At 44.3% G+C, this 22,132-nt stretch overlaps 1 protein-coding gene across 3 annotated transcripts in view; it reads left to right on the top strand.

The window, feature by feature from the left end:
- SEC14L5 (SEC14 like lipid binding 5) overlaps positions 1-22,132 on the top strand; it is a 107,273-nt gene that overhangs the window by 3,547 nt on the left and 81,594 nt on the right. The window contains exons 1-2 of one of the 3 annotated variants that reach the window (XM_089694105.1): positions 12,616-13,111; positions 17,686-17,776. The exons of 1 other annotated variant lie outside the window; for it this stretch is intronic. The gene's annotated coding sequence lies outside the window, so the exon portion shown is untranslated. Of the gene's footprint in view, positions 1-12,615; positions 13,112-17,685; positions 17,777-22,132 lie in introns of those variants that run through there. One more of the 3 variants, XM_089694104.1, reaches the window with a different exon arrangement.

The following is a 22,132-nucleotide window of genomic DNA, read 5'->3' as shown; positions in this document are numbered from 1 at the left end:
ATACGGTTTGGTACAAAAGGAAACCGAGCGCCGTGCTCCATAGAGCTTACAGTCTAGGAGGCGTCTTCCGATCTACCAAAACTATGGTGGCCACACATGCTTTAAGTTTTATTATTCATTCAAAGGGATTGAATGGGCATAACTTCCCTTCCAATCGACTTAAACTCAGTTCAGATCGTCTCGGAGTCGATCGGCCAGGTCAGAAAATTGCTGGTGTTGTCTTGATCGGCAGCACTGGGGTACTTTGTTCATGAATGCGATCATATTGCAGTCAATTAGATTGAGATTGTAATGGAGGAAATGAAGTTGTGATGGATATCGTACAATTGTATCCTTCAACTATCGATCAGAATCCACCTGTATGTGTCATAATGATCAACTGGGTCAAGTATAGATTGATTATTCCGATCAGGAGAAACCAATTGGAAAATTAATTCATCATTTATCAACGTGTGTATGGCCATCATATGTCATCACTAAACAATGGGTTTTTTTTTACTAAGGCTAGGTTCACACCTATGCAGGTTGTGTTTTAAATTGTTTCTGCTTTGCGTTTTTGCCATGTTGGATGTGTTTTGCGCTTTTTTTTTTTTTTCTGTTGCCGGGACAAGTTTAAAAACCCAAGTCGCATCAAAAACGTAATACATGCTTTTCTGCAGCATTTCCATTGAAGTCTGTAGAACCAAAAACCCAACTTTTTTGCGTTCAAAAAAAGTCCCTGACCCTTTCCAAAAATTTCACCGGGTGAAAACGTGGAGATGTGAACATGTCCCATAGGAAATCATGTTAAATGGACTGTACTGTGTTTCTGCAAAATACTGCAGAAAATGCATAGGTGTGAACCTGGGGTAAAGCTGGAGAGTGCAAAATCGGGCTCATCTTTGCATAGAAACCAATCGGCTTCTAACCTCAGCTTGGCGGTAAAACCTGGAAGCTTATTGGTTTCTATGCAGAAATGAGCCTGAATTTGCACTCTCCAGATTTAGTAAATAAACTCCATAGCATTTAATTTAATCCAGTCAAATTTCTAGAGTACATAGTTGTTGGTTAAATCTAAAGCTCACAGAATTGGACTTGCATTTCCCTTTAAATCTACAAAAAAGTGTGTATGTATCTCATAAATTGATTATTAATTTATCACACATTTTGATTAATTTCAATTAATTTAATGTTTATTATTGCTCATGTATTTGGATTTAGCACATTATTAAGGAGATTAATTTTATTAGACAATTAGCACTTACAGGTGATTTATACTACACATTCGGGGCGCGACACAGTTGCATTTCATTTTTAGACCTATTAATAACACATGAATATCATTTCTATTTTTCATATTTAATAACAGTATTTTAGTGGCTCACAAGAGATAGATATAATTATTATTATTATTTTGAACATAGAACACACAGGTCTGAAAAATAGTAAAACAAATAGATATTTCCTTAAGTCTCAGTTAACACCTTGTGTGTTTCAGGAACTTTCACAAAATTGCGCACTTTCCCACCACACACAGAAACGTGCTGCCCTTTAGCAGATGCAATGTGGTGCCATTAATAATTAATGGCACCACATTGCATCTGCTAATGCATGCATTTTTTTGGGGAATGTGCCAAACAGCATGGTGTTGTAGCACCACGTGGTTCAGTGCAGAACATTTTTTTGGAAAAAGGTAATTTCTTGCTCATAGAGCAGCCTATTGAAATGAACGGCCTGCTCTACATGCGATGCTCAGCTATGTGCAGAAAACGCACGGAGATGCTCGGTTGCATCGGTGAACCTAGCCAAAGTGAAAAATTTATGAGAAGTAAAAAGTTCTGACGTAAGAACAATGTTCTTGTGTTGTGTAAAGTTGCTCTTGCAGATAACTTCCTTGTGGTTGTTACAAAATTGATTATTAAAACCAAAAATGTCAGAGGGAGCGCCATGTAGCAGCAATCTTGCTTCTCTTAGATTGTAAGCTCCCAGGATCAGGGCCCTCCTAACCCTCTTGTATTGAACTGTATTGTTGCTGTATTGTCTCACTTTATATTGTAAAGCGCTGAGCAAACTGTTGGCGCCATATAAATCCTGTATAATAATAATAATCATAATCTCTGGTGCTTCTGTATTCTGGAGCAGTCTGAACAGCTGGTCTCCGGATGACGGATCCTCCGGGTGGATCTCGCAGATCCCAGAATGTCAGTGAGACATCCGCTGTTTACTTCTTTCAATCTTGTCTTCATTTCCGTTCCTTCTGTTCTGTTCCTGAAGTGCCTTGTTACTCTTATCCAATTGTTATTACTCTGATATAAATAGTATTCCATGATTGTTTGTATTTTGAGAGCGATAGATATTTTATTATTTTTTATTGTTTTTGACTTGTGAGAGTTGATTTGCCAAAGGCAACTATGTATTCACCTTTTGCAGGTATAACAGGTATGACTGTTGCACGATTTCCCAAACTAGTTTTTAGGCTACTTTCATACTTGGAATTTTTTGAAGCGCTTTTGCATAAAGAAAATAAAAGGTTCCTCAAGAAAAATGCTTTGCTATGTGTTTTCACACTGAGGCATTGCACTTCCATTGCGGTGTAGAAACTCCTGCTTGCAGCATCTTTGGAGCATGTTTGTTCAGTAAAAAAAAAACAAAAAAAAAAACTCCCCAAAAACACCTTCTCATTGAAATCAATGGAAACCACCTAAAAAAAAAAAAAAAAAAAAAAAAAAAAAAAAAAAAAGAAAATACATGAATAACTCCTCTGAGAAATGTTTTTGGTGCAGTTTTTAAGTCGCGTCTCCTTTTAGAAAACACTCATAAAGTGTGGCAAAAGCGCTTTAAAATCACCTATGCATTTTTGCTGTGTTTTTTGGCGGCGGATCAGTGTCACAGTAGCCCTAGGCTGGCTATACACTATACAATTTTCTGCCCAATTTCCTATAGATTTACCTTCAACTATGTAGTGCAAGGGCCTGCCTGGTTTCAACTGAAAGTGTTGTTTGGGTTTGACCTCTTATTATATGGTTTTTGGTAAATCTAAAAGAAAATTTGTATAATGTATGGCCAGCCTTAGACTTGTAGTTTGCAGGTTGCTTTGCAATCACCTGTCTGTTAAAGCTGGACAGCAATTGTCGGGGAAAAAATGTTAATCGTGTCGTAAATTCAGGGCACTGAATGTCCTGTACACTATTTATCTGTCATCTCAAGGAGTGTAATTAGCCCTCTTTGTTTTTTTTTTTTCTGGACTACAAAACAACTTGGGGCTGATTTACGAAAGGCAAATATTTACCTTTCGTAAACCAGCCCTCCCAGTCCCTGTGGCAAGGACAGTGGGAGGGATTCAGTAGTTTAGTAAAAGACAACTGGGCAGAGCTGACACCACCAATGCCTTTAGTAAATCAACCCCAATGTGTCATCAGCCCACAAGTGTATATGGTTGCTGAGTGTACTTCTGACAGATCACCTGGTATTTTTTCTATACTAGCAGGGTCTTTGAATGTATAAAACATGGGGGAATGTATTTATTTATTTCAGGTACTTGTATAGCGCCGTCAATTTATGCAGCACTTTACAAATATATTGTACTTTCACATCAGTCCCCAACCCTCAAGAGGTGTACAATCTAAGGTCCCTAACTTACATTCATACATACACATACTAGGGACAATTTAGACAGGAGCCAATTAACCTGTCACTTAAATCCCCTTTCTTCCCTATTCTGATGCTCGGTTTGAACTTCAGCAAGGCATCCTCCCCATGTCTAGATACCTAAATGCATTGAGTTGTTGCCATGTGATTGGCTGATTAGCAATGTGTTACCAAGCAATTGAACAGGTAGGTGTAACTAATAAAGTGGCCAGTGAGAGTATATATACTGTACATTCACATCAGTCCCTAACCCTCAAGGGGTGTACAATCTAAGGTCCCTAACTTACATTCATACATACACATACTAGGGCCAATTTAGACAGGAGCCAATTAACTTACCAACGTGTCTCTGGAGTGTGGTAGGAAACCCACGCAGGCACAGGGAGAACATGCAAACTTACCTGAGCCCAATATCGATCCAGCAATGTGCACAAGAGCAGTGGCTTTCTGAGCTCTCTCCCTCCTCATTGGCTCAGCGACAGCATCAGGAGCCATTAGGTGCAAACTCCAGGCAGGTGGTGCTGTGGTTGGGATTCGAACCAACGACCCTAGTACTGCCAGGCTAAAGTGCTAACCACTTAGCCACTGTGCTGTACATGTATTGCCGAGATGTATGGCATATATTTTATTTTGTTCCAACTTACAGCTCCAGGAATGAGAAAATATTTGTTTACGCAGCAGGGGGCAGAAGTCCAGTAGACAAAGGGGGTTAGTCCGTAGCACAGTCTGGGCCCACAACAGGGAGGCAGGACTCTGGTGGGCAAGGGTTAAGTCCTTGGCACAGGAATGGGCACACAGCAAGGAGGCAGAACTCTGGTGGGCAAGGGTTAAGTCCTCAGCACGGGGGTTGGCAAACAGCAAGGAGACAGTGGCAAGGGTTAAGTCCTCGTTAAATCCTCAGCGCAAGGGTTGGCACACAGCAAGGAGACAAGTCTGGCAGGCAGGGGTTGGCACATGGCAAGGAAGCAGAACTCTGGCGAGTGGTGGAGAGAGCAAGGGGCCAGTAGCAGTTGCAGGCCAGCCAAGCTCCTCAGAGGTCCATGGGTCCTGGGATGGATAGGGGGCTGTAGGATCTGGCCGCAGCACAAGACCTCTCTCAGCACATCAGCAGGGGAGGAGAAGAGTGAGTAGGGGAGAGTCCCAGTGTCCAGGAAGCCACATAGACAATATGAAACTACAAGTCCCAGCAGCTCAGAAAGCAGAGCACAGCCCATACAAGACTATCGTTCTCAGCAGTTCTGCTGATCTTCTAACTTCCTTCTAGGAAGACATGCAGCCCTCAGCTCCTGTGTGTCCATCACCGTACACTCAGAAAGAGGTCTGAGCCTTTCTGCCACCATATGGAAAATATATTGTCCCTTCAATTCAACCAAACCTCAAACACCCGGTACCGACACGTCTGGCTTTTTCCATCTGCAGGACACCTTGCTGTCTGTGCCTCCTGCTGAGATCAACCTCATCTCCCACCCCCTGCAGGATACAGGAACTCCTAGATTTAGTTAAGCAGACACACCGAGTTCTTGACACACATGGAGTTCAACAAAACAACACAAAAATAAAATATTTCTGCTCTCCGTCACAGGCTTGTATTGATGTGCCATCCTGGAGGAGTTGGACTGCCTGTGCAACCTCTGTAGGGTCCAGGTATGGCCTCATGCTACCAGTAGTGACACCGACCCTAGCCAAATGCAAAACTAGTGAGGAACAGTCAGAAAAGATGAGTATGGAAAAAAATGTCAGTGGCCACCACCTGTAAAACCATTCCTGTTTTGGGGGTTGTCTCATTGTTGCCCATCTAGTGCACCTGTTTTTAATTTCATTACCACCAAAGCAGCTGAAACTGATTACCAACCCCCTCTGCTACTTAACTGACCAGATCAATATCCCAGGAGATTCATTAACCTGATGCTTTACTCTGATTAAAAAGTCTGCCTTTAATTTTTTTGGAGCAGTATGCTTGTATGTGTGTATGTGTGTGTGTGTGTGTATATATATATATATATATGTATGTGTATGTACGTATATGTGTGTATAATAAATATATATATTCATGTTCACTCTATTGGATTGGGATGGTATGCATGTCAGCATTTCAACAGCACCAGGAAGCCGGCAATTATGGAAAGTAGGTGGCTGTATTTATTGTTGAGTGTCCTCCGCTGCGTCTCGCTACCATCTGGCAAATCCTACTGTTGCAAATTGTCTTACCACAATGCTGGTCTGATTTGTGTTTGCTGCCAGTTTAAAGTGCACCTGTGACTAAGACCAATAAAATATAACTAAAACCCAAACTTTCAAACTTTCTTTTTCGTGTTTCGACTTCAGTGATACTTTAAAGCTGAACTACAAAACCACTACCTTTGGCAGTGCCGCCCCCCCCCCCCCCCCAAGGGTAAATCCTCATTAAGTCTATGGGGTAGAGGAATATTATTATTATACAGGATTTATATATTATACAGGATTTATATGGCGCCAACAGTTTGCTCAGCGCTTTACAAAATAACGGGAGACAATACAAGAGGGATAGGAGGGCCCTGATCCTGGGAGCTTACAATCTAGGTGTAAGCTGTAATACTTGTCAGCAGGCGTTGGCACTCTTTGTATCTCTGACATTTCTGGTTGTAGGCGGGCCCCCACCAGCCTTGTGTACGATGCAGGACTGTTGGTCCTGCATTGTACTTGATGACATCAGCGCCTTAGAGAAGGCTTTGCGGGACCTGTCTTAGGTGGGTGGAGCCTGCTGGAGCGAGGAGTAAGGTTACCATTAGAGTGTATTTTGTACCCCCTAGAAATGACAAGCATTTAACCCTCGCTTTGCGGTGGGGGGAGACTTCAGGAGTTTTTTTTTCTTTTTGGTTTAATTTCCAGAGTTCATCTTTAAACTGCTGCCACCCATGTAAAGTGTGTATAGCCCTCTGTGTTCTACAAGTCCTGCTGGAAAATCAGCATTCAGTTAGCCAATAATCTGTGTATTCTGACGGAATGGGGGGGCAGATGTCAGAGTACAATAGTGCTGCAGGGGAGATTCCTCAATCCACAACACTTGTGTAGATGCTGGGGTTTGAGTTGTTTTCTTTTTTGTTTTGTTTGTTTTTTGTGTTCAACCCACTAGATCAGGGGTAGGCAACCTGTGGCTCTCTAGCTGTTGTGGAACTACATTTCCCATAAGGCATTGCAAAGATTACAAAACTGACAATTACAGCAGAGGCATGATGGAACTTGTAGTCCTGCAACAGCTGGAGAGCCGCAGGTTGCCTACCCCTGCACTAGATGAATTTAAAATGGGGGGGGGAAAAAAAAAAATCAAGTGTATATCCAGCCTAACGTGTGTGTGTGTGTGTGTGTGTGTGTGTGTGTGTGTGTGTGTGTGTGTGTGTGTGTGTGTGTGTGTGTGTGTGTGTGTGTGTGTGTGTGTGTGTCTATCCTCCATGTTATTCTAGACCAGTGGATCTCAACCTGATTGGAACCAGGGGCCTCTAAATGCATCTAAAACTTTCTGAGCCCCAATAGATAAAAAGAAAAGTTAATATACACTCACAATAAAACTATGGGAATAGAAGATGGTTTTAAATTCTGGATGGGGCTGGGTGTGTTTGTGAAGGTATTGGGGGTTCTGAAGGTAATTTTGGGACTCTGCAGCAGACTTGGTGGCCCTGTAGTGGGATGAGATTTCTAGAGGGAGCTGGGAGCCACTGTGGGGGATGGGGGTCTCTCCAAGAGGCTGGGGGCTTTGCAAGGGCACTATGAGAAACTGTCGGGCTCTTCAGGGGCTGAGTGACACGGTTGCTAGTTGTGGACACTATGGGGTGGTGGGAAATGGAGGCTCTGCAGCAAATTGGTGGGCAGTGCAGGGTGCTGGTTGATACTGGATGGTTGGGTGGTGGTGTGAGGTCTGGGGGCACTTGGAGATTGAGGGCACTGTGGGCCGCTGAAGGAGGTTGAGTGGCCTATGTGAGCTAGGAGGCAATTGTGGGAAGTTGGGGGATCTGCAGCTGGCAGGAGTCCCAGAAGGATGGAGGCTGTGGCCTGACAGCGAACCTTGGCCCAGTGGTTGAGAACGAACTTTGTATTTCAGGAGCCCTGGGGTGCACTACAGATTGCTCCCTGTGCACAGGAGCCTAAAGCTCTAATTTTGGAGCTATGGATTTCCTCCTTCCATCCTTGATGTGATGGACAGCTTGACTTACCAATAGCAAGGTGTGGGGGCAGGAGGGTGTGTGCAACAGCCCTGACTTTTTAGCTCCAAGTCAAGATTTGCATATTGTGTAACCTTAAATTCAAAAGCAAAATTTCTGGCAGCACCAGCAGGCTTTTTTTTTTTTTTTTTTTTTTTCCATTCATTAAACTGATAACAAAACTCTTTCAATTATATATTTAACAATCCTGAATGGAGGAATGTAGAGGTTCATTGGGGTCTACAAACCCTTTAAGAGTGCGAGGCAGGATCCAAGGAAGGTGGTTGTACATTTCCGGAAGGAGAGTCTATGCTGGCTCATAACAGAGTGGGGGATGTCACATGAGTTTCCATTGTTTCCTATCTAAGGAAAGATCTCGCTGCCCTTGAGGAAAGGTGAAACAGACTGGCTGTAATTGCCAGAAAATATTGCTGGAAAAGACAATTCAGAAAGGTGAAGGCGGACAACGCAATCTATAGGCTTTGTATAGGTTTGTGTTCGATTGATATGGAAGTCATGTGATGAGCGGCTTAAAGTGGACCTGTCACCAGATGTAAAGCAAGTCATAGATGGTGCCGTTTTTTTTTTTTTTTTTTTTTTCTTGCAGAAAAGAAAATCATGCGGTCAGTGTTGCTGGGGCAATCCCTCCCGCAGTGCTACTGTGTTCTGCCGGCTGTGAACCTTCACGGCTGTCAGAACACAATGATTACGGCTAGCAGCTATTGCCTCCTGCAGTGACTGCATGCGAGAAAAATCTGACAGGCTGGTTGTAATGAGATCAACTAACGAATCGACTTTGGTACAAGCAGCCTGCCCATAGAGGGACTGAATCTTGGACAGTCCCTGCTGAACCAGCCGAGATTCCATCCATCAGTGGCCGGCTTAACACTTCCAGGTATTTATTACCTCTTACAGGGATCACAGGACTCCTCTGACAATGCGCTCATCTGTTCTTCTCTCCAGATGGATGGCGCCATCTTTATTCAGGCATCATTATTGAAGTCCAAAGGGTTTTTATGACTAAAGCTGGCTCTAGTTTTGGGGAGGTTCCTGCTGCAATGAATGAATCTAAGCAGCGTATGGCCCTGCCCTCGCCTCTCTATTCAACCCAAGAAGATTGGTCAGTTGACTTTTCTCAAAGGAGCCTGTTGGAAATTTGGCAGCCGAAATAGTGTCCACATCCAATCCGCTGCTGGCACAGTCTGGGTGTTCTGACAGCCACGGGTGGTGTAGTTGTCAGAAATAGAGTCCTGAAGGGAAGATTCTTCCATCTGTGCTGTTGGTATGGATGGAAGTGTGTTTGTTGTTGTGGGTTTTTTTTTTTTTTTGTTTTAAGAAATCCTATGTGCATGGCCAAGTGATTTTATCTCAGCAGTGTCTAGCAGGACTACTGACTGCACTGTGTCACTTACACAACCACCAGGGGGCAAATCTCTAAATTTAACATTATTAAAGGCAAGCATTTTGGGAACAGTAGTATGTAAAAGTCACATGAAAATTAAGGGCTCGTTCCTACATGCTGCTCCCCCTGAAGAGCAATCCGCAAACATGGTAAAAACGCAAAAAAGAAAAATAAACGCATGGTTGCTGACCCCCCCGGTCATCCGTTGTATTTACTAGCAGAGAGGACACAGATTCCTGGGTAGGGCCCATACCATTCCAGCTATGAGCTGCTCTGCATGTCCCATACCCCGTGCAACTTCATCCTACAAATATCTGGATGGCGATATACGGGGAAAGCTGGCTGCCATTCATAGCTCCTGTGTGTAATGGTAGACGGAGGAATGAGAGTCTCATAACTCGCTTCAATCAGATGATCCGGGCAGAGGAGGCCTGTGATAGGACAGGGTTATGAAATCGGGATGAACAGGAGAGGACTTTGCATAGAGGGCACAGCCTGTCCCGTCTGCTTATCAAAGAACAAGATAATATTTAAAACTGAGCTACAGGCACAGAAACCTTTTTCAGTTGTATTCCGTAACAGTCACAAAGGCATCCATTCTGTGTGTGCCAAATGCATTTGCAAACCCAGATATTATCTTGTAAAAGTAGCGGTGACATCATCATCATTGTACAGCACAATGATGATATCATCGTTGTGCTGTACATAACCTGATCATAGGTGTGGGAGGAGCAAAACAGCTGTACCTGTTGTAGGTAAATGGCCTGCCTAAAATACAATAAAGGGTTACTAAAACCTGGGCCCCGCATTCACTCTCTCCGCTCTCCCCGGGCACCGCATTCACTCTCTCCGCTCTCCCCGGGCACCGCATTCACTCTCTCCGCTCTCCCCGGGCACCGCATTCACTCTCTACGCTCTCCCCGGGCACCGCATTCACTCTATCCGCTCTCCCCGGGCCCCGCATTCACTATATCTGGTCTCCCACAGTACTCAGAACATGGAAATGCAATTATTTTAGTACATATAAACTGCTAAATACCTTTTCTCATCCACAGTATATAGTAGTCTTGTGACTTCTATCAGTGTCCAGCAGAGCACTGGTTAAAAGCATGTAGAAGTTTTCTTTCTGCTCTGGGAGGATGCAGAATCCCTGACCTCTGGACAGTGCTGATTGGCCCTGTGCTGACCACATGCACTCTCCCAAGAAAAAAAAGAAAACTTCTAGCAATACACACTGCACTGAGCATGTACAGAGTGCCTCTGCTTCATATGCCTTATCAGGAGCTAAGAGTGGGACACTGGAAGAAGGGGAGGATCAAAGAAGACAGGCTCAAACTGCATTTTTGCACAATGCAGAGGATTTTTTTTATTGCAGGTATTATTATACAGGATTTATATAGCGCCAACAGTTTGCTCAGCGCTTTACAATATAAGTAATGATCCCAAACAGAAGGAACATGCCATCATTGAGTTCTTGACCAAGGCGGGATGCAGGCAGTCCAGTATCTACAGAAGGCTACAGATATGACACCACTGACAAGAGTCGCCAATGACAAGACACAGTTCTTGTAAATGGTGTCATTGCCATAAAGATTCTGTTGCCTTCTGTGCATGTTGGACAGCCTGCAACCTTTGTTCATCAAGAACTCCAAGACAGCGTGTTGCATCTGCTTGGAATCAATTATATACTTGCAGTGAAAACCAAGAAGAAAGTTACTATAGAGCAGGGTTCTCCAAACTTTCTAAATAGAGGTCCAGTTTACGGTCCTTCAAACTTTGGGGGGGTGGGTTGTGTCCAGTGGGAGAAGAAAGTGTCCTGGTGTCAGTGGAAGTAAACAATGCCCCAATCGTTGGCATCAGTGGGAGGAATAATGCCCCATCATTGATATCAATGGGAGGAATAGTGCCCCAATCGTTGGCATCAGTGGGAGGAATAGTGCCCCATCATTGGTATCAGTGGGAGGAATAGTGCCCCATCATTGGTATCAGTGGGAGGAATAGTGCCCCATCATTGGTATCAATGGGAGGAATAGTGCCCCATCATTGGTGTCAGTGGGAGGAATAGTGCCCCATCATTGGTGTCAGTGGGAGGAATAGTGCCCCATCATTGGTGTCAGTGGGAGGAATAGTGCCCCATCATTGGTGTCAGTGGGAGGAATAGTGCCCCATCATTGGTGTCAGTGGGAGGAATAGTGCCCCATCATTGGTGTCAGTGGGAGGAATAGTGCCCCATCATTGGTGTCAGTGGGAGGAATAGTGCCCCATCATTGGTGTCAGTGGGAGGAATAGTGCCCCATCATTGGTGTCAGTGGGAGGAATGGTGCCCCTATCATTAGTGTCAGTGGCAGGAATGGTACCCCTATTATTGGTGTCAGTGGGATGAATAGTCCCCCTATTATTGGTGTCAGTGGGAGGAATAGTGCCCCATCATTGGCGTTGGTAGGAGGAATTGTGCCCCATCATTGATATCAGTGGGAGGAATAGTGCCTCATCCTTGTTGTCAGTGGGAGGAATAGTGCCCCTATCATTGGTGTCAGTGGCAGGAATGGTACCCCTATTATTGGTGTCAGTGGGATGAATAGTCCCCCTATTATTGGTGTCAGTGGAAGGAATAGTGTTCCATTGTTGGTATTAGTGAGAGCAGTAGTGTTCCATTCTTTGTGTCAGTGGCCGGAACTATGCCCCTCTGTAGCTGACAGGGGAATATTGCCCCAAGGGTCAGATAAAATCAAATGAAGGGCCACACCTGTCTCCTGCAATTTGGAGACCATTACTTTAGACAGTTACTTACAAATGTGAAATTTTGTTCAACTTCTGTAAGTTATTAAAAAAAACAATTCTGGCCACTTTCGCGTTACTTTTGGTATAGCCCTCATATAAAATCCCTACAAGAAGCAATTTCTACCACCAGCTCTTGATGCTAAAGGAGTACTTCATTTCCCCAGTACACATTACATCTATTGATACTTATGTTGAATAAATGATTGAAAAAGCAAAAAATAAATTCTTGTGTTCTTATTCAGGTATATCACCTTTATCTGTAGGCGCTGTTTACATAAAACCTGACGATTGCATGTTCAAATACGTTGAAGACGTCAGCAGTTTCCACGCGATGTTCTTCATCTTATACATTTCTGTAAGGTCACTATTGATATGAATGGTCTGGATCAGGGTCTCCTTTAAGCTCCAGGATCTCGCAGACGGGGCGCGGGTCGCAGGAACGTCTTGTAGCACATGCCGACCCTGCCACCAAAATAGCAGGCCGGTGTCCTTCAGGAAGTCGCTCGCTTTCCCACCGCGGTATTGGTATCTGTAAACCCGAATCACATTACAGAGTTGGGTTACACCGGCCTCTTCCCGGCTCCTATTGCAGCTTGGCAGCCCTGCGAGCGTGGTATCCTTTACATTCAGTGTAGTAATATTCGGCAGCAACTTCTCCGTCAGCTTCCTAAATCCTTCTCTGCGTCAGTCCAATCTGGATAAAAAAAATTTCCCAGCAGAATTTTCCAGGAACGAGGTGAATTACGTATGCAAGTGTATTGAGGCATGGCTGGCGTGACCATCGGACGATTTACCAAGCACAGACAAGATACCCATCCATGAATGGTACGATCGTCCATTAACTGGTAATTCACCCAAATATCTGGACCTACACTGAAGATCAAGAATGGTCTCTTTATCATCGATGGCAAGACTTTAAAAATAGGCTCAATTCACTATACCTATGAGCTAGAAGACCTGCTATTGGCCACAACTATGGTCCTTCTCAGCCTTGAGCCTCTTGCTTTGAGATCTCATTCCTGATGAAGACCCCATGGAAAGTAACGATCGGTATTGCTTAGTGGATTGAGCCTAGTTATTTCAGGTGCTTCTCCTGACTCCTCAAGCTTCAAGTGGCAGTTAAAGGGTACGTAGGCCCCAAAAATGAATTTCTTTTCTGTGGTTCCTTTTAATCTGTTAACCATTGGAAGCGTTTTGTTATATTGGTTTAATAAGTACTTGTTAAGTGTGGTGTGTTTTTTGTTTTGTTTTTTGTTTAGTTTTTTTTATTTAGAGGTGTGCAGCAGATGCATTAAAATGAATAAGTAACTGTTAGGCTATGTTCACACTAGCTGTATTTACCGCTTTCCAAATGCCTCGGAAAATTCTGCACATTGCAGCACACGGGAGCGTTAGCGTCGCGGCAAAACGGATGCCTCTGGTCGAGTCAGGAGGAGTTGAAGCCTCCTATTCAAGTCTATGGTGCCTCTCCGCAAACGCCTGGCCAGTGTTTGCGGTGCCATTGCGAAGCGTTTGCAGAGAGATAACACTATTCAAATGTCATTCTAGGCATTTGCGGAGCGTTAACACCATTCAAACTTCATTATAGGTGTTTGTGGGGTGTTTTTAACGCTTGGCAAACGCCTACCAACCGCCACTAAACCGTGCATACGGCATTTTCTGGAGCGTCTGCGGAGCGTTAAAAACGCTCCGTGAATGCCGGAGCAACGCTTGTCAATTGCTATAGGGGCGTTTGGCAAGAGTTGGAAAAAAAAAGTCAAGTGTGAACGAGCCCTAAGTTCTGCCAGAATCTGATAACTTCTTGCACTCTTTTCGTGGTTCCTCCTCTTTTTCGGTGATCAGGCATGTTGGAAAAGTCATGAAAAACGACCAATTTTTGACTCTATGGTGTCTGATAACTTCTTGCACTCTAAGGCCAGCCATACATGGGTCGAAAATCGACTGATTTTTTTTGCCCGAAAATCGGACCTAAGCATAATCAGCCTATTTTTGCTCTGTTAGAGGGTCAATGGCACCGGCCGATTTTCATGGTTCCTCCCCTTTTCGGTGATCAGGCATATTGGTAAAGTCATGAAAGACCGATTTTCGACTCAATGGTATCTGATCACTTCTTGCACTCTAAGGCCGGCCATACATGGGTCAAAAATTGACCGATTTTTCATCCGAAAATCAGACCTAAGAATAATCGGACAAATTTTTGCTCTGTTAGTGGGTCAATGGCACCGGCCTATTTTCGTGGTTCCTCCCCTTTTTGGTGATCAGGCATATTTGTGAAAAACTACCGATTTTTGACTGGATGGTTAAAATCGTACGATCGTTTTTCTGAAAAGAATATGCACATGAGCCGTGACCTGGAAGGAACAGAAGTTTTGCCTGTTATATGGAGTGAACTTTATGACTTGGTCGGAAGATTTCTCAAAATCAATGATGGCGCCATCGGATTACTGAGTGAACGACTGTTCCGATTTTTGGACGAAAAATAATTCGGAATTCAAACCATGTATGACCTGCTTAAGGGCTCTTGTACACTGCAGCTGCTAAACTGATGTTCAGGAGCTGTTCAGCATTTTTTTTTCAGCAGCCCCTGAATACTCCCTAATGTTTTCCTATGTGGGTACACATTGTCGTTTACACTTCCGCCTGGCAGTATTAGGGTCGCTGGTTCGAATCCCGACCACAGCACCACCTGCCTGGAGTTTGCACCGTCTCCCTGTGCCTGTGTAGGTTTCCTTCGGGTACTCCCGGTTTCCTCCCACACTCCAAAGACATGCTGGTAGGTGAATTGGCTCCTGTCTAAATTGTCCCTAGTATGTGTATGTATGAATGTAAGTTAGGGACCTTAGATTGTACGCCCCTTGAGGGTTAGGGCCCTTAGATTGTACGCCCCTTGAGGGTTAGGGACCTTAGATTGTACACCCCTTGAGGGTTAGGGACCTTAGATTGTACACCCCTTGAGGGTTAGGGACTGATGTGAATGTACAATATATATGTAAAGTGCTGCGTAAATTGATGGCGCTATATAAGTACCTGGAATAAATAAATACATTTACAGTCATTTACAGGCAGTTGAGTTTACAGTCTTTTTTTTTTTTTTTTTTTTTTTTTTGAGTGCACCAAACTTGCGTTCAGGAGTAGATTTTACCTGCATTTCAAACCGGCTAACCGCGTTTATATTCTTTTTGCGTTTTAGTAGCGTTTTTTAACTGGTCCATATCCAGATGCTGTCCAGAGCCTTTTTTCATCATCAGAAATGCATGCAAAGCGTTTTCCATGTATTCAAATGGACCCGGTACACCAGCGCAGTCAGTTCCAGGTTTTGTGTGAAGGAAACAATGGTAGAACGTGCCGCATTATGATGGGATCCATAGTGAATACAACCAGAAAAGACAGGTCATTTCCACACATACTGCTCTCTCTGCTTCTGCTCTCTCTATTCCTCTCAAAATGTCTGACATGGTTAATGATTTACTATTTTCCAGTGCATTCTGGGCGTTTGGGAAGGTCTCCTGAGGTTATCTTTTAAACCGCTAAATGCAAACGCACATAAACGCGGTATGCAAACGCAGCTAAACTGACGTTTTTTAACCTACGTTTTCCAGCAGTCAGTTTCCATCGTTCAGAAGAGTTTTCCATATGTCCCGTGTACATGAGAACTAACCAGTAACATTGTTTTCAGTAAAAACTGAGGACGCCTTTTTTAGGAGGTGTTTGTAGTCCTGCCTTAGGGTCCTAATAGACTGCTGTTCCTCCATAGATACAGTGCAGTGAGTGAGTGTTTGTCATCCTAGGATAGGAATTTTTATTAAAGGCAGGATCACAAGAGAATATGTAAGAAATCCCACAACAGTACAATCAGTCTGTATATGCAGCAAAGCATGCTTGTTATACTCACTGTGGAAGCTAAGGAGTTAATCCACTGCATTGTATAAAAAGGCTGTTTGATCCTGATTGCTCTGATCCTCCCGTTCTACTGTCCCCAATACATCTACTGATAGAACAGAACCTTGGGGGCAAGCTGCACATGCTCAGTTTGGTGTGTATTGCTAGAGAGTTTTTTTTTTTTTTTTTTTTTTTGCTTGTTTTTTTTCATGGGAGAGTGTATGTGATCAGTACAGGGCCAATCAGCACTGTCCAGACAGAGGGTCAGGTCATGCAGCTTCACAGCACAATCAGAGGAGAATCAAAAACCCCTCCTACAAGCTTTAATCAGTGCTAGGCCGGACACTGATAGAAATCACAAGACTGCTATAAACTGCTGATGAGAAAAGGTATTTAGCAGTTTATATTTACTGAAATAATTGCATTTCCTTGTTCCGTGTACTGCGGGAGACTGGATATAGTGAATGCGGGGTCCGGGGAGACCGGATATAGTGGATGCGGGGTCCGGGGAGACCGGATATAGTGGATGCGGGGTCCGGGGAGACCGGATATAGTGGATGCGGGGTCCGGGGAGACCGGATATAGTGGATGCGGGGTCCGGGGAGACCGGATATAGTGGATGCGGGGTCCGGGGAGACCGGATATAGTGGATGCGGGGTCCGGGGAGACCGGATATAGTGGATGCGGGGTCCGGGGAGACCGGATATAGTGGATGCGGGGTCCGGGGAGACCGGATATAGTGGATGCGGGGTCCGGGGAGACCGGATATAGTGGATGCGGGGTCCGGGGAGACCGGATATAGTGGATGCGGGGTCCGGGGAGACCGGATATAGTGGATGCGGGGTCCGGGGAGACCGGATATAGTGGATGCGGGGTCCGGGGAGAGCGGATATAGTGGATGCGGGGTCCGGGGAGAGCGGATATAGTGGATGCGGGGTCCGGGGAGAGCGGATATAGTGGATGCGGGGTCCGGGGAGAGCGGATATAGTGGATGCGGGGTCCGGGGAGAGCGGATATAGTGGATGCGGGGTCCGGGGAGAGCGGATATAGTGGATGCGGGGTCCGGGGAGAGCGGATATAGTGGATGCGGGGTCCGGGGAGAGCGGATATAGTGGATGCGGGGTCCGGGGAGAGCGGATATAGTGGATGCGGGGTCCGGGGAGAGCGGATATAGTGGATGCGGGGTCCGGGGAGAGCGGATATAGTGGATGCGGGGTCCGGGGAGAGCGGATATAGTGGATGCGGGGTCCGGGGAGAGCGGATATAGTGGATGCGGGGTCTGGGGTTTAGTAACACTTTAAGGCATGCTATAGCACTATAGTGGCACCTCATGTAATTTTTACCATGCCATAAGTGTTCGTAAGCCCCCCCTTGCAGCTTGAAGAATCAGGGCCAATATCTTTCAGCCTCTTTCCCATTTCTTCAGCATACAAAATACATAGCTGTATACAGCTGACTGCTATTTATTATATTGGGGTCTGTTTATCAATGTTTTTTCACCAAACATTTTATACGTCTTTCACCCAAGAATCAAAAACAGATCCCTCCCATGTCACCTTTTTTCTCCTGGTGTCAGGAAAACTTGTCAGAAGTGACTTGTGCTAATAGCAGAGGAACCAGGCAGTAGATAGAAATGACACTTAGTGCTCTGAAATGAGACAAGTACAAACTAAAAAGGGATTTGCTTTATTCATATTTCATGTCTAAGGTTTACAACTACAACATTGTGCAAAGCAAGCTGCGTGGACATTCCATGGAGGGGGCTAGCTGTTAGACTCTTTCTGTGTAATGTGCTGAGTGTTGTCTGTTCTTTTATTGCAGATTGTATATGAGATACTACTGGAGTGAGGAGAGCCTGGAGCTAGCCCTATGTGACGCCACACTCCGTGCCTGAAAAAACCTGTACCGCCAGGTATGACATCTGTGTTCCACTCTCCTCCTGCTCCATCCCAACTCATTATTTGCACCTGAATGCACCTATCTGTACATACCTGTGTCTGCACATACCCCGTCACACCCCAAAGTTTGTTTTTTTTCTTTGTTTCTAAAAGTGATATTAACCCCTTCCCCTCCTGAGGATTTCCCCCTTCCTGACCAGGCCATTTTTTGCGTCATGGCACTGAGTTACTTTAACTGACAATTGCGCAGTCATGCAACACTGCACTCAAATGACATTTTTTTTTTTTTTTTTTTTTTTTCCCACGAATAGAGCTTTATTTCAGTGGTATTTGATTGCCTGTGCGTTTTTTTTGTGCTATAAAAAGAAAAGACCGACGATTTTGAGAATTAAACCCCAATATTTTGGACTTTTTGCTATTAAACATGTCCAGTTAAAAAATGTAAAAAAACGAATTTTAGGTGAAAATGTATTCTGCTCCGTGTCTTTGCTAAGGAAAAAAAAAATCCCAATACGTGTAAATTAATTGGTTTATGTGAAAGTTATAGCGTTTACAAATGGCGGTATATATACTGGAATTTTTTTTTTCTTTACTAGTAATGGCAGTGATCAACGACTTATAGCGGGACTGCGGTGGGCATTCTGACACTGGGGGGGGGGGGGGGGGACTGACTTGGTGTGACTGACATCCCCAGTGACAACAATACAGTTATCAGTGCTAATAAAAAGCACTGACACTGTACTAATGACACTGGGCAGGAAGGGGTTAACATGAGGAGCGATCAAACATGTGGGGCGATGAGGTCTGTGCTGTTTTACATTGCGGGCTGTATGTGTGTTTCACTGTAAGTACTCTGCTTTGTATGGTTCTGCTATGCAGAGCCATGCAAAGCAGTGTGCAGGAGCTGACAGGGGAGAGATCTGTATTGTTTACATACAGGCCTCTCCCCCGTCGGAGATGCTCGGCAATCACCGCCCGGGACCCGGTGATTGACAGCCGAGGCTGCGAATGGCCTTGCACACGCCCCCTACCCACAAATGCAAAATCATGTGTATACATATGTGATTTTGCGCACCCCTGCTGCCGTATAGCAGTATATCTACTATAGGGTGGCAGAAAGCGGTTAAACCTTTTTAAGTTCTTTTTTGGAGACTTGTTTCTGCCATCAATTTCAAAATGACGTCCCATTTTAAGGAAAAAAGATTTTTCTCAGTTTAAACATTTGATATGTTTTTAAATCATTGCATTGTTAGGGACTGATGTGAATGTACAATGTATATGTAAAGTGCTGCGTAAATTGATGGCGCTGTATAAGTACCTGAAATAAATAATAATTTCTCCTTTATGACTAATGAAACTGTGAATGGTTGGCTATCCATTGGACCTTCAGTAGACCATATAATCAACCTTTCAAATGACTTTTCAAGTGATCCAAACCTTTTGTATTAGGCACCTTTTTAGGCCAGGTTGAAATCTGTGATTTTTTTTTTTTGTTTTTTTTTGTTTTTTGTTTTTGTGTTTTGCAGGAACACAATGCATGCCATTTATCATGATTTCTTATGGATCACGTTCACATCTGTGTTTTTTTTCGTGGGTGCGTTTTTTGGAAAGGGTCAAGGACTTCTTTTCCCGCAACAATTTGCGTTTTTAGTCCAATAGACTTTCAATGGAACCTCATATAAAATGCAAGTGCTGCTTTTTGTGTGCGTGTTTTTTTTTTTTTTTTTTTTTTTATCCAAACAGCTTTTATTGTCGAGATGATACAGAAAATGGGACAGTACTTACAGAATCCACAATGACATTACTGCAACAGCAGGATTACACATAAATAGAACAACGTGGATACGCAGATCCCGTAATAATTAACCGAAATGGTAATCAAACAAAACAGAGACCACAAGGATCCAAAACTTAGATTGTAAGCTCCCAGGATCAGGGCCCTCCTAACCCTCTTGTATTGAACTGTATTGTTGCTGTATTGTCTCCCGTTGTATTGTAAAGTGCTGAGCAAACTGTTGGCGCTATATAAATCCTGTATAATAATAACTTTCTTGACAATATCTTGCTTTTTTCCTTTTTTATGTCTTATTCCTTCCCGACCAGATGTAAACAGAAATGGGGGGGGGAAGGAACAAAGCCCAAAACATGCAATAACATATAAAAACATTTATGACTCTGCCCCAAATTACATCTCCAATCTTGTCTCCAAATATCACCCAAACCGTCCTCTTTGCTCCTCGACCGACCTCCTGCTCTCTAGCTCCCTTGTCTCCTCCTCCCATGCTCTTCTCCAGAGCTTCGCCCATCCTCTGGAACTCTCTACCCAAATCTATCAGACTATTGCCTACTCTGCTCACTTTTAGGCGATCTCTGAAAACTTATCTCTTCAGGGAAGCCTATCCTGCCCTCAGCTAATAACGGAATTTTCTACTCCTCCTACCAGTCCATCCCCCACAGTTACTACCTTTTGTACCACCAGCCCCTCCTTCCTGGATTGTAAGCTCCCAGGATGAGAGGCGTCCTAACCCTTTTGTATTGAACTGTATTGTTGCTGTATTGTCTCCCTTTGTATTGTAAAGCGCTGAGCAAACTGTTGGCGCCATATAAATCCTGTATAATAATAATGTCTTCAAACAAAAGAAAAAAACACATCAACAACCTCTGGTTCACCCAAGATGTCTCCTCAAAAAGAATGCGAGATGCACATGAACTCCGCATTTTGCGTTTTTAATCTGCCCAGCAATAAGTTGGCCCAAAAAAAACAAAATAAAGGAAAAACGCATCAGAAACACGTAAAAAAATGCATATGCAAAAGCGCACTGCAGAAACGGATCCAACGCAAACTACATAGGTGTGAACGTATCTTGAAGTGCCGTGTGATGGTCTTCGATGCGTTGCTGAGAAAGCAGTAATAAGCGCACTCCTAGTATGAACCAGCAAGAATTAAGGCAAAGAAATCCTATAACTAGAGCACTTAAGACATGAAAGGCACGGCGCTCCGCAGATTGTAGGTGCCAGGGGAAGCACAATGCCACCGCCAGCTTCTGCGCTTCAGAGAAGAAAGCTTCCTTTATAAGTGACTCCTACTCAGTTCTGTTGAAGCGCGGCGTATGTCAGATCTGTACAGAATGTGTCAGGGAAATGCTCTGCCAGCCTCCCACTGGCTGCACCGATCCAGGGAGAGGACAACACAGGCTGCACTTGTTCCCTTTCTGAACACGGGGCATTGTCCGCGCACCGAGCGACCACCGCCTGTCCCACGGAACGTTGGACAATCCACAATAATTCTCAGGGTTTGTCAGGAAGCCTTGGCCATTTTAAGCCGAGTACACAGGCCGGGGGCTATACACAGGCCGGGGGCTATACACAGGCCGAGAGCGGATAGGGATAAGAGGACTCGTCTCAACAAAACCTGACATTGCTGCAAAATTACAGATTTCACCTTTTAAAGTGTTACTAATTTCAGGACCCTGCATTCACTATATCCGGTCACCCCGGACCCTGCATTCACTATATCCGGTCTCCCAGGACCCTGCATTCACTATATCCGGTCACCCCGGACCCTGCATTCACTATATCCGCTCTCCCCGGACCCTGCATTCACTATATCCGGTCTCCCCGGACCCTGCATTCACTATATCCGGTCTCCCCGGACCCTGCATTCGCTATATCAGGTCTCCCCGGACCCTGCATTCGCTATATCAGGTCTCCCCGGACCTTGCGTTTGCTATATCCGCTCTCCCCGGATCCCGCATTCGCTATATCCGGTCTCCCCGAACCCTGTATTCACTATATCCTGTCTCCCCGGACCCTGTATTCACTATATATCTGGTCCTCCACAGTGCACACAACATTATCTTAGTAAATATAGACTGCTAAATACCTTTTCTCATCAGCAGTACATAGCAGTCATGTGACTTATGTCAGTGTCCAGCAGAGCACTGGTTAAAGCTTGTAGAAGCAGTTTTTATACTCCGATTGTCCTGAGAGGCTGCATGACCCCTGACCCTCTGTCTGGACAGTGCCTGTGTGTGTGTGATATATATATATATATATATATATATATATACAGTGAGGAACAGAAGTATTTGGACACCCTGCGATTTTGCAAGTTCTCTCACTTAGAAATCATGGAGGGGTCTGAAATTCACATTGTAGCTGCATTCCCACTCAGAGACAGAATTAAAAAAAAAAATTCAGGAAATCACATTGTTTGATTTTTAAATAATGTATTTGTCTCGCACTGCTGAATGTAAGTATTTGAACCCCTGAGAAGATCAGTGTTAATATTCGGTACAGAAGCCTTTGTTTGCAATTACAGAGGTCACACATTTCCTGTAGTTCTTGACCAGGTTTGCACTGTAACAGGG

The sequence above is a fragment of the Staurois parvus genome, unplaced genomic scaffold (assembly GCF_062004578.1).
Source record: "Staurois parvus isolate SC_StPar_1 unplaced genomic scaffold, SC_StPar_1.0 ptg000649l, whole genome shotgun sequence".
In the NCBI taxonomy this organism is placed as follows: Eukaryota; Metazoa; Chordata; class Amphibia; order Anura; family Ranidae; genus Staurois; species Staurois parvus.
Note: the sequence above shows the minus strand (reverse complement) of the source record. Positions and strands in the feature narration are given on the sequence as shown.